Here is a 16,245-nt window from a genome sequence, read left to right as displayed (position 1 = left end):
GGCAGATTTTAGCTGGTTAGGAGCTATACTTGCAACGCTGTTCTATTATATTATAATCTCTTAATTGGCCTAACTTCTGCCACGCACTACAAATCCAACAATGGAGTGCATAGCTGGCAGGTTGATAGTCAAAGAATGATATGCACAGCAAAATGGACATCAAATCAGACAGTCACAAGGCAAAATAAAGTTTAGGTTGATGTTTCAGCAAATTAAATTCACAAAGTGCATAACTAAATTATCTCATGCGGGCAATATTTAGCAGAAAGTTGCACAATCAGAAATTAACAATGCCAAATGGAAGAAAATCAAAATTTATGCTGATCAGACATAGAGGTTGGATCAAAAATTCCATTCAAGCAGATGATCAAGCATAACGTGTGCAACAATTCTGAGTAGTAATCACAGTTTCAATATACATTGCAGTAAGCACAGTTCAGTATCATCATAATCCAGACATAGCAACATTCAGAGTTCAGTTAAGAATGACATCAAACAGTCTAGAAAGCAATCCAGGATACTCAGGCAGCATCAACAGCCATATTCTGACCAGAAAACTATAAATTATCTAACCTAAAACCACCTAAGAACTAGAGCAGAAACTAAAAGAAGAATTAAAAAGAGGCAGTAAAGTAAAGTAAAAAAGAAATAGAGCATGGGAGGGGAGACAGGGGTCAAACCTGTAATATAGAGGAAGGGAAAAGGTGGTAGAGGGAAGGGGAAGTGGTGAACAGTCGTGGCGGCACAAAAACTCCTCGCCGCTGGTGACTTGTCGGCGCTGGAGAGGTGCGGCCTAGGGCTGGAGGTTATGCGGTATAGAGATAGAGAAGAGAGAGAGAGAAGAGAAAATATAGAGGAGAGAGAGAAGAAGAAGGAAGGATTGGCGACGGCGGCGCAGAGGTTCACCGGTGGTGTTTGGTCGCTGAGTGGAGGGAGAAGAGGGGTTGGGTGAGTGTGTGTGTTCAGAGTGGAAAAGAGAAGAAGAAAATGTTACTGGGGAAACTGAAGCGCGAGCCCTCCCTCTTTTCGAATTAACGTTCGAAAAGCGACATGTGCGAATGCACACAGGGAAAAAGAAGGGGTGTGCGCCCGCACAGGATCGTGCGAGCGCTGCGAGCAAGAGGTGAAACGCAACCTATGCGGGCGCACAAGGGGTGTGCAGACGCACAGAAGAGGGAAAAGGTTTGGGTGCATATGCACAGCTTGTGCGTGCGCTGCGACCAGGGGGTGTTGATCAAGCTGTGCGGGCGCAGAAGAGGGTGTGCGCTCGCACAATTTTTTTTGAACCGTGCGGCCAAACGCATGGTGTGCAGACGCATAGAAGGGAAAAGGAAGTAGTGTGCACACGCACAAGCCGTACGTGTGCTGCGAACAGAGCATGCTTTTGGGGGCGTGCGTGTGCACATTGCTGTGCGGACGCACAGGGATTGGAAAACAGGGGAGATGTGCGCACGCACAAGGCTATGCGGACGCACAAGTCTCTATTCCTGCAACAAAAATTAAGCATTTAAAGCATCAAACTTGACATCTCAAACAGGTTTTCAAGTCCCAAAACATCACAAAACTCCCAAAAACACCTTATTTTACCAAAATTGCTCAACAAACATCAAAATAAAACAAACCGACCAAGCAAACTAATCAATTATTCATGAAACAAAAGCTAAAAGAGAGAGGGTTAGAAGGATATTACCATGGTGGGGTGTCTCCTACCTAGCAGTTTGGTTTATAGTCATAAGTTGGACTTGGTGAGGAGATCCTTGTTAGAGCGGCTTATGCTTCCACTCCTCCTTGAATCTCCAACCAAGTTTGTTATTGATTTGACCTCTGAGGTCCCAATTAAGTTGCATCAAACTTATAGGAGACTTCAAGCTAGCAAATAGGATCCTCAAGTATTGACTTTTGAAATTAATTCCTGGATCCCATACTTGAGTTCCTCTATCACCATTCACAAGATTGTGCACTCTCCAGAATCTATTAAATTGACTGTTGCACCAAAATTGAGCTCCAAATGTTAAGTTGGCTCCTTTGATGAACATTCCTTTTCTTTGCCAATTAACATTCTTCTCTTCACCATCCACTACTCCAAGAAAGGTCCGAAGTTGGCCATCTGTTTCTAAAATGGCATATTGATGTGGGTCTAGAAATCTTGTTAGAGAAGTCTTCGCCCGCTCAATTCGTTCTTGCACAACTGTCTTCACTTCTTGGTAAACAGAATCTTTCTCAACCTCTTTTGAATCTTCTTCATCGTCACTCACGTCAAAGATTGGAGGTTGGGTGAAGTCCACATCAACATCTCCTTCCAAATCTAATGATAGAGGTTCATGAAGGTCATAGAAGAAATTACCCAAGTTGGACCAAAAACTTTGAATGATGGAATCCTCTTGATCAATTCCTATCCACTCTTCATTTATCTCTTCTTGCACTTCATGTAGTGACTTGACATCTTCTTCTTGATTTTGCAACTCTTCTTGCACTCCACACTTTTCACTTGGTCCCACACATTCATCCACTAGAATTTCTTACTTGTGGCATGAACGCAATGAAGCTAAATGATCCAAAGCCTTTGCTAAGGTAGACATAACTTGTTCTTGCTTCTTCCGGAACTCTTGTTGTTTTTGAACGAGCATGAAAAGTACCTCTTGTGTGGCTTGATCCATGTATGAAGATGAAGATTTAGGTGATAAGGGTTGATAATAAAACTCATGAGGGTAAGAGTTTTGGTTTTTGTATGTAGTGAGGTGATGGTGTATAAGGTTGGTGGCCATATAGGTAAGTGTTTAGGTTCCATTGGGGTTCATTGAGGCAATGGTGTGAAAAAGTCTTTAAGAAAATATAAACAAAAATCTACTAACTGATACCAGGGCATCTTGGCTAGTTTTACTAGCCATTTTTTGTATGCTTTAGGTTGGTTTCATGCATTTTCTTAGGAAATAAGCAAGTATTTCGTTGAAAATGCATTCATACCATGATTCAAGCAAACATTGTGAATTTTGAATAATTTCATAAGAATTATGCATGAATTGAATGATAAAATGGATGATGCATAATCTCATGATTAAGAGCAAGACTTTGATGCACCTTGTTTGTTTGATTTCAGGACCAAGGAAGCATAGAAGAACCATGTTAGCAGCCACGTTAGTATCACTAATGTGACCACTAATGTGGAAAGGGAGCAAGCTTGCAAATGTTAGTTGTGTAGTTATCACCACTAACGCCCTCGAAAGCCATTACAGCTCACGTTAGTTGCCACGTTAGTTATATTAACGTGGGAACTAACGTGGAAGGAAGGGGAAGCTCCAACGTTAGTGGTAAAGTTAAACACCACTAACGTTTTGAAAAGCCACACATAGCCACGTTAAGTGCGACGTTAATCCAATTAACGTGAACTCTAACGTGGAACAAGAAAAGATCGCCAACGTTAGTGACACTCACTTTTGTCACTAACGTTGGAGATGGCAGCACACCCACGTTAGTGATCACATTAATGCCATTAACGTGAGGCACTAACGTGGAAGAGGGAGAGTCTTGTAGCGTTAGTGACAAAGGTGAGTGTCACTAACACCCTCGAGCTTTGGTATGCCTACGTTAAGGGCCACGTTAGTTACACTAACGTGGACACTAATGTGGGCAAAATCTCACCCGGTAGCCTGACCATGCCTTCTTCAAACAAGGATAACTTGAGACACAAATCTCCAAATGAGGTGATTCCAGTGGCATTGGAAATTAGGATTCTAGAGCTTTCCAAGCATATATGGCACTACATGGTAGATACTAAATTTGAGGGAGAAAACCGCCCTGAAAGTGCAAAGATGAACATGGTATCAACCTGTAGTAAGGCCAGCTGACCTCTTCACCTTCCAAGATATGTAACTCGAGCTATAGAGCTCCAAATAATGTGCTTCTAAAGGCGTTGGAAAGTAGACATCCAGGGCTTTTCAACAATATATAATATTATGGGGTGAACATTAAGTTGAGCTCTAGAACTGGGCAATATTAATCCCCTGAACGCTAACGTTATTATGGCTAAACATTGCCAATAACGCCAGCGACTACGCCAGCGACCTTATCCTCTTCAAAGGGAAATAACTTGAGTTACAGGTCCAAATGAGGTGATTCTAGTTGCATTAGAAAGCTGACATTCAGAGCTTTCCAACGATATATAATAGTCTATAGTGGAGATGAAATTGGAGTACAAACAACAGGCATCTTTTAAGCCCCAAAAATACCAACTGGGTAGCAAGTGTGACGTTAGCCACACTAACTTCAGCACTAACGCCACACTTGTAGCATTAGTGTGGCTAACGATAGCACTAAAGATTAGCACCTGGACCTCAACTTTATTCACTTCTCTTATAAGGACCACCTAATCACAAGGAAGCAAGCCCACAAGTGTCAACCAATCAAGGTCACTAGAAGCATCTAGAATAGGAATTTTTATTTAATTGTAATTTACCTTTAATTTCATTTCATTTTGTAATTTAGGAGAGCCTATATAAAGGCCTTAGTTTTAACATTCAATTGAATTAGGGGATTGGAGGGAGGACGGTATTCTGGGGGATGGACACACCAGAGAAGAGGGCTCTTCGGACTACCTTCCCTCACACACTTTTCCTTCTTTTTCTTTTCTTTGTAGGAGTTTAATTCTAGTTTATACTTTTCATTTATGAACTTTGAAGTTTCAATTTCAGTTTTAATCTTCATCTTTATTTTTCTGCACTTTCTTTCTTTTCTGTTTTGGTAGAGCAATGAACAACTAACTCTTTTCATTGGGTTAGAGAGCTCTGTTGTAATTTGATGGATCAATTATAGTTTTCATTCTTCTTCTTCTTTCTTTTCTCTTGATTTACTAGAAAACTTTCGATCTTAAATCAATTGGTTAGTTGTCTTGGAAAAGAAACTCTCCATAATTGGATCTCCTCTGAGCCTTGGAAAAGGGATGAGGAGATCATGCTAGAATTGCTTTTTCATATTGTACCAAGTTGGGGTTTGGATGGATATAGTGACATATAATCCTACCAACACTTTGATTTGGAAATACATGTGGTATAATCAGTGACCAAACTTCTTCTCTTCCAATTAGCAATTAAATCAAGGAATTGGAAAATTGTTCAAGCTTAGAGAGATTGGATTGCCAAGGAATTGGGATCCAATCACTTAAGATTGCCAAGAAGATCGATGAATGTATTGATTGAGGAAGAGATGAGAATGAACTTGATCCAGAGGATTGCAATATCTCTTGATCCCAATATTCATTTTATTTTTAGTTCTTACATTTACTTTTCTTGCCATTTTACTTTTCTGCACTTTATAGTTTTTCCTTTACATTCATGCAATTTACATTTCCTTGTTGCTTATCACTCCAATCTGATTCGTCTAACTAGGATAATCAATTAACCATTGATTGCTTAATCCGTTAATTCCTATGGGATTCGACCTCACTTTATTGTGAGTTTTTACTTGACGACAATTCGGTATACTTGCCGAGGGAAATTTGTTGAGAGACAAGTTTCTGTGCATCAAGTTTATGGCGCCGTTGTCGGGGAATTAATTGTGATTAACAAACTACCGGTTAATTGATTTACTAGATTAGACACTTTTCTTTTGTCTTTGTTTTCTTTTGTTTCTTTATTTTCTTTTGCTAACTAACTGTTTGTGATATTGCCTCACTGGAAATTTCCTTATCTGTGATAAGGGGAATTCCAATCTCTTTTATCTTGGTGATTGTTGTTTAATACAGAGTATTTTGAAGAAAAATAGAGTATAGATCATCCGTTGGTCAATCAAGTTACATGAGATTCTTCTCACCACCACAAAATAATTCATGTTATTATGATAATGGTGGTTGGAAATTTCAAGAACATGAAATGGGGTGCTTCCCAGGGTCACAAAATGGTCCATATTAATTTGATCACTACTCAAGTTGTGACTGGGAAGATCAAAACTAAAGAGATTTCACTTATTCACACCCCATTTATCAAGAGCCGTCATCCTTTAATCATTCAACCTCACCTCCTAGCCTTTCGCATCAAAACCCCTCACCACTTGGATATGCCTCAACACAAAATTCCTTCCCACATCCATACAATTCATCTCATCACTCACACAATTCATTCCATTACACACAAAATTCCTCTAATACTCCATAAAACCTATATCATTACCTACAAGAGTCATACCACTCTCAGAACATACAACCACAAGACAACCAATTCCATTCACAAAATAGCCACCATCAACCTCCAAATTCTAACCCAACTGCACACCCTCCCATCGAGGATAAGATATCAAGGATAGAAAACTTACTGACAATACTCTTGGAAGAATCTAAGGACATGAGGACTTTCAAAGAGGAAGTAAAATCCCTTATGCAGAACCGGGGGGTTGCCATTAAGATGCTTGAGACACAAATTGGATATCAATCAAAGAAAATCCATACCCATAATTCCCTCAGTGATACCATGGCAAACCCAAGGGAGGAATCAGAAGAATAAGAAAAAGAGGCATCCATACCAAGTGAGATTCTTATGAAGAAGGAGGAGGTTGTAAGAGTATATAAGCCCAAAGCTCCATACCCACAGAGGCTACTAAGGGTGACAAAGGAACATAAAAACTCACTCCCAAAAGGCTCAATACAACATCATGCAGAAGAAAGGGAGAAAGTCAATCAAGGGAGTCCACACTACTCCAATAAAACAGAGAGTTGCATAAAGGGTGAGTTCATTGAACCACCAATTCAAGAAGCTCTTGATGAAGAGGATGCTCCAACCATCATACAACACCCAAGTACTGAAATCAAGGTAGTGAAGGCAATCAATATGAGCACTAAAAAGAGGATGGTGACCAAGAAAAGAAGGACAATATCCATGAAGAAGAAAAGGTCAACCAAAAGCCATCCCACCCTTACCCCAACAAGCAAGTTTACTCAAGCTAACAACAAAAGAAAGCTTGCTGGGGAGAGGCACTCAAAACAAGGGGCATTAACTGATTCCTCTTTCCTCTTGAGGTCATTCCTCTTAACAAACTGGAAGAAGAGGAAGAAATTCATGAACAACATGTCAAGCTAATGACATTAAAAGAGCGCTTGTTGGGAGGCAACCCAACCGTAGGTAACATTTTCTTTCCTTGCTTAGCTTACTTTCAATAATTTGACATATGATTGCATTCTAAGTTTGGTGTTGCCATGCAACAAAATGATTTTCAATCTTCATTGGGTATTTGCATCATTCTAAAATGAAAGTGTCACACTAAGTTTGGTGTTTCCACTTATCTTTCATGTAAAGTACCATGCTAACACCACTTATTAATACAATTACATTGTCTCTGATTTACTTCTTGTGCCTTTATTGTATCCTTAATTTTGCTTGCTTAAGAACATGCATTAGTCACATTTCATTACGTAAGACACTCATGATCCATCATAGACCCCATTACCACTGTTTTAATTGTTGCTTGAGTATAAGCAAACATTCTAAGTTTGGTGTGGAAAGAGGAAGAATAGGAGGAAAAGGACAACAACAATGAAGATGAACTACAAGGTGGTAAAGTTTATTTTTTTTTCTCTTACTTATTTCTAGCACGTTAAATTGCATGATTGTCTTCTATTTTCTTTATATGCATGTGTGATTACTCCTTGTGAAATAAGCATAGTTGATATTTGATTTGTAACATGTTGCTATGAAATCATGATTATCATCTTGAACTTTACTTGCACCTAATATCTCTAAGAATGCAACGAAGAAATCATTCTTTTGAAAGGAAAATGTTGAAGAATTTTATAAATCTTGGGGCAAGCAAAAGATTAAGAGGAGTGGAGGTTCTGATTGCATGATTGTGTATTCCAGTGCCATTGGAAAGTAAGGTTCCAGAGCTTTCTAAGCATATATGGCACTACATGGTGGACACTAAATATGAGGGAGAAAACCGCCCCGAAAGTGCAAAGATGAACATGGTATCAACCTGTAGTAAGGCCAGCTGACCTCTTCACCTTCCATGAGGTGTAACTTGAGCTGTACAGCTCCAAATAATGCGCTTCCAAAGGCGTTGGAAAGTAGAAATCCATGGCTTTCCAATAATATATAATAGTACGGGGTGAACATCAAGTTTGAGCTCCAGAACTGGGCAATATTAATCCCCTGAACGCTAACATTATTGTGGCTAAACATTGCCAATAACGCCAGCGACTACACCATCGACCCTATCCCCTTCAAAGAAGCATAACCTGAGTTACAGTGGTCCAATTGAGGTAGTTCCAGTTGCGTTAGAAAGCTGACATTTAGAGCTTTCCAACGATATATAATAGTCTATAGTGGGCATGAAATTGGAGTACAAAAAAGAGGCATCTTTTAAGCATCAAAAATACCAACTGTGTAGCAAGTGTGACGTCAGCCACACTAACTTCAGCACTAACGTCACACTTGTAGTGTTAGTGTGGCTAACGGTAGCACTAACAATTAGCAGCTGGACCTCAACTTGATTCACTTCTCTTTCAAGGACCAGCCAACCACAAGGAAGCAAGCCCACAAGTGTCAACCAATCAAGGTCACAAGAAGCATCTAGAATAGGAATTTTCATTTAATTGTAATTTACTTTTAATTTTATTTTATTTTGTAATTTAGGAGAGCCTATATAAAGGCCTTAGTTTTACCATTCAATTAAATTAGGGGATTGGAGGGAGGACGGTATTCTGGGGGCTGGACACACCAGAGAAGAGGGGTCTTCAGACTCCCTCCCTTCACACACTTTTCCTTCTTTTTCTTTTCTTAATAGGAGTTTAATTCTAGTTTGTACTTTTCATTTATGAACTTTGAAGTTTCAATTACAGTTTTAATCTTCATCTTTATTTTTCTGCACTTTTTTTCTTTTCTGTTTTGGTAGAGCAATGAACAACTAACTCTTTTCATTGGGTTAGAGAGCTCTATTGTAATTTGATGGATCAATTATAGTTTTCATTCTTCTTCTTCTTTCTTTTTTCTTGATTTAATAGAAACTTTCAATCTTAAATCAATTGGTTAGTTGTCTTGGAAAAGAAACTCTCCATAATTGGATCTCCTCTGAGCCTTGGAAAAGGGATGAGGAGATCATGCTAGAATTGCTTTCTCATATTGTACCAAATTGTGGTTTGGATGGATATAGTGACATATAATCCTACCAACACTTTGATTTGGAAATACATGTGGTATAATCAGTGACCAAACTTCATCTCTTTCCATGAGAAATTAAATCAAGGAATTGGGAAATTGTTCAAGCTTAGAGAGATTGGGTTGCCAAGGAATTGGGATCCAATCACTTAAGATTGCCAAGGAGATCAATGAATGCATTGATTGAGGAAGAGATGAGAATGAACTTGATCCGGAGGATTGCAATATTTCTTGATCCCAATGTTCATTTTATTTTTAGTTCTTACATTTACTTTTCTTGCCATTTTACTTTTTCGTACTTTATAGTTTTTCCTTTACATTCATGCAATTTACATTTCCTTGTTGCTTATCACTCCAATATGATTCATCTAACTAGGATAATCAATTAGCCATTGATTGCTTAATCCATTAATCCCTGTGGGATTTGACCTCACTTTATTGTGAGTTTTTACTTGACGATAATTCGGTATACTTGCCGAGGGAAATTTGTTGAGAGACAAGTTTCCGTGCATCACTAACAAAAACTAAAAAACAACTAAAAAGAGCTATTTACACTATTAACATATTCACAACAAGCAAAAGATATAACACCGTTTGTAATCCCCGGCAACGGCGCCAAATTTGATAAGGGAGTAGAAGTACTGTTGGTCTAGATTTTCTCCAAATAGAATTCCGTCGTTGAAAGTATAGTTGGTGCACGAAATCACAATCACACTTTGCAATTTCGCACAACTAACCAGTAAGTGCACTGGGTCGTCCAAGTAATACCTTACGTGAGTAAGGGTTGATCCCACAGAGATTGTCGGCTTGAAGCAGCTATGGTTATTTTGTAAATCTTAGTCAGGAGATTAATGATAAGAGTGGTTATATTTATGAAAAAATAAATAACATAAATTAAACAGTACTTGTGATTCAGTGATGAGAACATGTTGAGGTTTTGGAGATGCTCTGTCTTCTGAATCTCTGCTTTTCTACTGTCTTCTTCTTCATGCACGCAAGGCTCCTTCCATGGCAAGCTGTATGTTGGTGGATTACCGTTGTCAATGGCTACCAGCCATCCTCTAAGTGAAAAGGGTCCATGTACATGGCTAATCATCTGTCGGTTCTCATTAATGTTGGAATAGGATCCATTGATCTTTTTGCACACTGTCACTGCGCCCAGCATTCATGAGATTGAAGTTCGTTACAGTCATCCCTTCTCGGATCCTACTCGAAATACCACAGACAAGGTTTAGACTTTCCAAATATCAGGAATGCTACCGATTGACTCTAGCTTATACCACGAAGACTCTGATCTCACAGATTTGAATGCTCTGTTGTTAGGAGAGGCAGTCAAACTCGTGAACCAGGAACCAAAGAGATACACACTCAATCTGAGGTAGAATGGAGGTGGTTGTCAGGCACGAGTTCATAGGTTGAAAATGATGATGAGTGTCACGGATCATCACATTCATCATGTTAAAGTGCGAGTGAATATCTTAGAATAGAAACAAGCATGATTGAATGGAAAACAGTAGTAATTGCATTAATCCATCGAGACACAGCAGAGATCCTCACCCCCAATCATGGGGTTTAGAGACTCATGCCGTAGAAGATGCAAATTCTGATGTAAAATGTCATGAGGTACATAGTAAGTCTCTAAAAATAGTTTTTATACTAAACTAGTGACCTAGGTTTATAGAAAATGAGTAAACTAAGATAGAAAGTGGAGAAATCCACTTCCAGGGCCCACTTGGTGTGTGTTTAGGCTGAGCATTGAAGCTTTCACATGCATAGGCTGCTCCTGGCATTTAACTCCAGCTTTTGTGCCAGTTTGGGCATTTAACTCCAACTTTTATGCCCTATTCTGGCGTTAAATGCTAGTTTGCGTGATCTCAGCTCAAGCAAAGTATGAACTATTATATATTGCTGGAAAGCACAGGATGTCTACTTTCTAACGCAATTGAGAGCGTACCAATTGGGCTTCTGAAGCCCCAGGAAATCCATTTCGAGTGCAGGGAGGTCAGAATCCAACAATATTTGCAGTCCTTTTTCAGCCTCTGAATCAGATTTTTGCTCAGGTCCCTCAATTTCAGCTAGAAAATACCTGAAATTACAGAAAAACACACAAACTCATAGTAAAGTCCAGAAATGTAAATTTTGCTTAAAAACTAATAGAAATATACTAGAAAGTAGCTAGATCCTACTAAAAACTACCTAAAAATAATGCCAAAAAGCGTATAAATTATCCGCTCATCAATAGTCCAAACCAACAAGTAGTTCCCCAAATCAAATAATAAATTCAAATCAAAACAAATAACCCTGAGTAATGAAACCTCGGGTCGTTCTCCCTAGAAATGCAAATGAAATGTTACTTCTTCCGGTTGTGAAGAGGGCAAAAAGGAGTTTTGTAGTCAAAGAACAAAAGATTAAAAGAACTAAGCAATGATCAAAATTGTAATTAAGGCAATTAAAGGGAAGTGAGATCAAAACTAGTGAAAATCCTATAAACGCAATAAAAGTACCTTGACTTAGGAATGAGGATCCAAGGAATCCTATCATGGCCATAACCACAACTATGGTAATTATTATGAGTCAATCTCGCCTAGTCAACCCCAACCATCGAGGAATAAGTCAAGCAAGCATAATTGACCTTAATCCATAAGTCCTAACCAACTTACCAAAATAGTTGATAAAAGGCTAGCGTCAATGGAAACAAGAGCCAACTAACTACCCAAGAATTACCACTAAATGTCGGACATTATGACTCTAGTATCCTAGGAACTCAAACCACAAGCCAAGGTGGGAAAATCTATTCAAAATCTAGAGTTGGCATTTTCACAAATACCTTGTTTGCATAAAAGTAAAATATGGAAAATTACAAACTAAAATGTAAAACTATAACCAACTACCAACAAAACTAAACATAAACAAGCAATCAAACATAAAGAAAGCATGAAATGTAAAATTCATCAGTCAAAACTTCGAGAAACACAAAATTGCAATATGAACAAAGTAACTTGAACCAAAAGGAAATGAAAGTAAAAGTGCTTGAATTAAAGAGGAAATTGAGAGTACTTACAATTGAAGAAGTAAAATCAAAGATCAAAGCTTGCTATAAAATGCTACAATGGAAATTGATAAATCCTAGGAGAGCTATCTACTCTACACTACTCCTACTCCTAATTACTATGAAAACTCTCTAAAAATTTGCTCCAATGCCTCCCCCCTTTGATAAGTGGTCCATTCTCCTTCATATAGCACTTCCAAACAGCAATTCAGCCATCCAAAATGGGCCAAGAGGACTCCAAATTCATGCAGCACATGCCTCATTAATGAAATCACGTGCAGGGACCTGTGCGGACGCACACACCGCACACGCGGCTAAAAATTGACCTGTGCATACGCACAGGTGCGTGCGTACGCACACATCGAAATTTCTGCTTGTGTGCGCACACGCAGGGCTGTGTGCACGCACACTTCGCTGTGTGTGCTTTCCTTTGTTTTCTTCATGTTTTCTCCCTTGTACATGCTTTCTTCCACTTTTGGCTATCCATTCTTTCCTCCAAGGCCTGAAATCACTCACAAACTATATCACGGTAGAAGTGGAATTAAATTACTCTATTAAAGCACAAAATTTCATGTTTTCACATTTAAGATCAAACTAGGGATCAAACATAAAAGTATGCTATTTGGGTGCTTAAGTGTGAGTTCATGTGCTAGAATCAATCCAAATTGAGTCAAAACATACCATCAAATATGGACTCATCAACCGACTATGCTTCAATTGCATATTCTGAGCGTTTGTCATGTAATAGGTCTTGTTCGGATAACAAGAATTAGAGCTTTATGCACATGACGGTCTATTGATTATTGCTGTTAGTCTTGCATTGCATAATTCCTGATATTAAGTTTGGCCGGCTTAATACTAGTGAATTATGTATATTAAAGCACTGATGGGTTATCATGGATGATATACAAGTTTTGAGTAAAGCGAATCGCGAGTTTTGGGAACGATGGAAATTATTTCTCGAGGCTATTCAGTTGTGTGTCTTGAATTCTCTTCTAGTCGACTTGTTCTTTTATATCCTAACTTGAAGTTCATGTTGCTAATCCTTTTGAGAAGTAGTTTGACTTTTTAACTCTATTCCTCTATTCATATGCATTCTTGTTTGATCTTAATTGCATATGCTTGGTTGCAGTCCTTGTTACATCTATCTTTCTCTGTTTGAGTTCTTCTTGATTCACGTGTTCTTTGATATAGCTTTAAACTTGTCTTAATGCGTTGTGCCTTCTAACTCTGGATTCCGAGTCAATTCTTAGAGAAATTGTTGACTCAGTATTTCTCTTATTTGGCAGTGATTACAACCAATTTTGATATTTTTATAAAAATTGCTGTTGATTAGATATATACTTATCTATAGATGAAACTTTGAAGATTACTTGTACAGTTTAACAACTACTTATTCCTGATGCCTCGCCTGTACTTTTACTGGTTTATGGAACTGCACTCACCTTAAATACAATATGATTTTCTAACAATTTTACTACAGTTCCAATGCATATCTTTATTTGATTATGTATTTAGGTATTCCTCAAAATTCTGGAGAGAAAAGATGTTTCGCTTTCATTCCGGTTGATTTTCGTTGGATAAACTTTACTTAATTTATTTTGATGTGAGTTTGGCTTAGCACACCTCATTATTTATGCCAGTGTTATACTTTTGAAAATGTTGGACTCATAGCCTTCTTCTTATGAACGGACTTGTTCCTTTTTAAGCTTTTCGTCTCTATGAGTGTCATACGTGATTTTGTTTTTAATTATTCTCCTACCTCTTGAGAGCACTACCGTCAATCTCAGTTTCCCTTCTCTTGTGAATCTTATGCCTAGTGGATCTTGTTTGAGATCCCTTGATTTAAGATCTTTTTTTTGTCTGGCTTGACACATTTTAAGTACATCCTAATTTTCTTGAATATCCTTCTGAGATGGTGATTTCAAGAATAATTTTGGACTTTTGTTTCGAATTTTTTTTAAAGAAGTTTTGAATTCTCTTTGAAGAAATTCTAAACTAAATTTATTTTTTCTGTTGCCTGATTGTAGTTGAAATCATTGTTCAATTTTGACAAAGATGATTTAAAGTTGACATGCGCTATTTTAGATGAAGTTTTGAAAAGCTTCCTTGTTTAGTGGAAACTGGTTTGTTGGTAACGTATCACTTATTTCCTTTACCAAATTACAAGCAGATTTTACCTCGGATTTTCTTTTCTAAATAGAGTTTAACTTAGTCTTTCATCCTTGCTATAATTTTTATACACGCTTGTTTGAATATGAACCATGAGAATTTTTGAACCAGCATTTGATTATTTCCGAGTTTTTATGAATTACTTTTGGTTAAGTTGTGTACCTAATTACCTTTCTAAAATATTTGAGAAAAATATTTTTGCTGTTAGCCAAACTCGTGTGCATTTTGCTTTTAAAACCTATATAATCTACTTCAACATAAAAATGTATTGAAGTAACGCCACGTTTATGCTTTTGCTACTCTCTTGAAGAATATTTGTTGCTCAACTTTTCTTCTAGACTGCAAAGTGGTTTTTCCGCAAGTTTTCAACTCTTTCATGAACAAAGTATTCGGAAGTATTTTAATCGTGCTCTTGAGTTCTGTGAGCCTTGTCTTGGGTTTGAGATATTCTTTTCTGTAAACCTCATACTTTTTCGACTCAGCTTGAATTTGTTCAAACTAATGCGTTTATTTTCCCATTATTGATCCTATTGAATTTCTTTGATCCAAGGGTTGTCTTTGAAGTTGTCAATTGAATTGCTCCTAGCAAACTTCATTGCTTGAGCATCCTTGTTTATCTGGAATTGGATACATTCTCTCAAATCTAAAAGTATTACCTTTGACAATTGTCTCTTCGTTCTAAATATTGTATCCTTCTGAGTAGACTCGAGAATTGTTTGATATCACGTGCGACCTGTTAATGACATGTCATCATGTCATGTTTTTCTATGCTTTTTCATACAAGAAATTGATAATTAGTACTTAAATATTGCATTCTTTTGTGCTTAAATGGTATATTTCCTTGATCTTTTGATTTTATAAATTTTGTAGGAAATAAGTGAAAAAAGAAGCAAAATAGCGCAAAATCAGTTCAAAAGAAGAAAAGAAGGATTTTGGGGCACACTTTGAAGTTTGAGCATGCTTTGGAACTTTAGGCCACGCTTTTAAAAGCGTGGCCCATGACTATGGAGCCTTGTCATTAGCATCATGAATTATTATGCATGCATGCATTTAATTATTAATGACCGAACCAATAAAAGAATGCATGCATGAAACATTTCATTACTAATGCTAATTGAAAATGAATGCATGCATGAAAATTATTAAAGCCAATGAATTAAATGAATGAATGCTTTAACGATAATGCATAGCATTATTAATTAAACCCATACATTTATTTTGCAATTGGCTTTATTAATTAAAAGCCAATGAAATGTATGCATGAAGCATTGAATTATTAATGCCCATGAAATGAATGAATGAACGCTAATATTAGGTAAATGGCATTAATAATTAAATAGAATGAAAGCATGCAATTGGCATCAGCAAAGTAAATGAATTGTATGTAACGTTCACATAAATGAACGGAGCACTCATCAAAGGAAGGGCGCACCATGAGGAGCCACCAATGAGCGTTCAATCATTCAAGGAAGGCTATGTAGCGCTCAAAATTGCAACGGAGCACCCAAGAGGAGTGTTGACCAAGGGAAGCTGAACGCGCACCAAAACAAGGAAAGGTAGCGCTACGTTCATTATTTTACCTTTTACGGGCTTCCAAGCCAAGGATCAAAGGGGGAAACCAAGGCAGCATGTGAGCGCTACGTTCACAATTTTAACTGAGCGCGCTGTAGGGCAATGAGTATTGGCACATGAAGGGCGCACCAAAGGGAATGAACGCTACGTTCATTAACCCAACTGAATGCTCCACTGGAGCCTCACTAAACACACCTTGACTCACCTGATCCAAATTCATCCAAGGCCAAATCAAAATCAATCCACTCTTCTTCAAGCCCAAAGCAAGCAAAACTCATGGACATCAAACAAAGGCACAAGACACAGAGAAGCTAG

This window comes from Arachis ipaensis, chromosome B4 (assembly GCF_059453495.1).
Source record: "Arachis ipaensis isolate K30076 ecotype BB chromosome B4, ASM5945349v1, whole genome shotgun sequence".
Classification (NCBI taxonomy): Eukaryota; Viridiplantae; Streptophyta; class Magnoliopsida; order Fabales; family Fabaceae; genus Arachis; species Arachis ipaensis.
The sequence above is the reverse complement of the archived record's forward strand: the minus strand, read 5'-3'. Positions refer to the sequence as shown.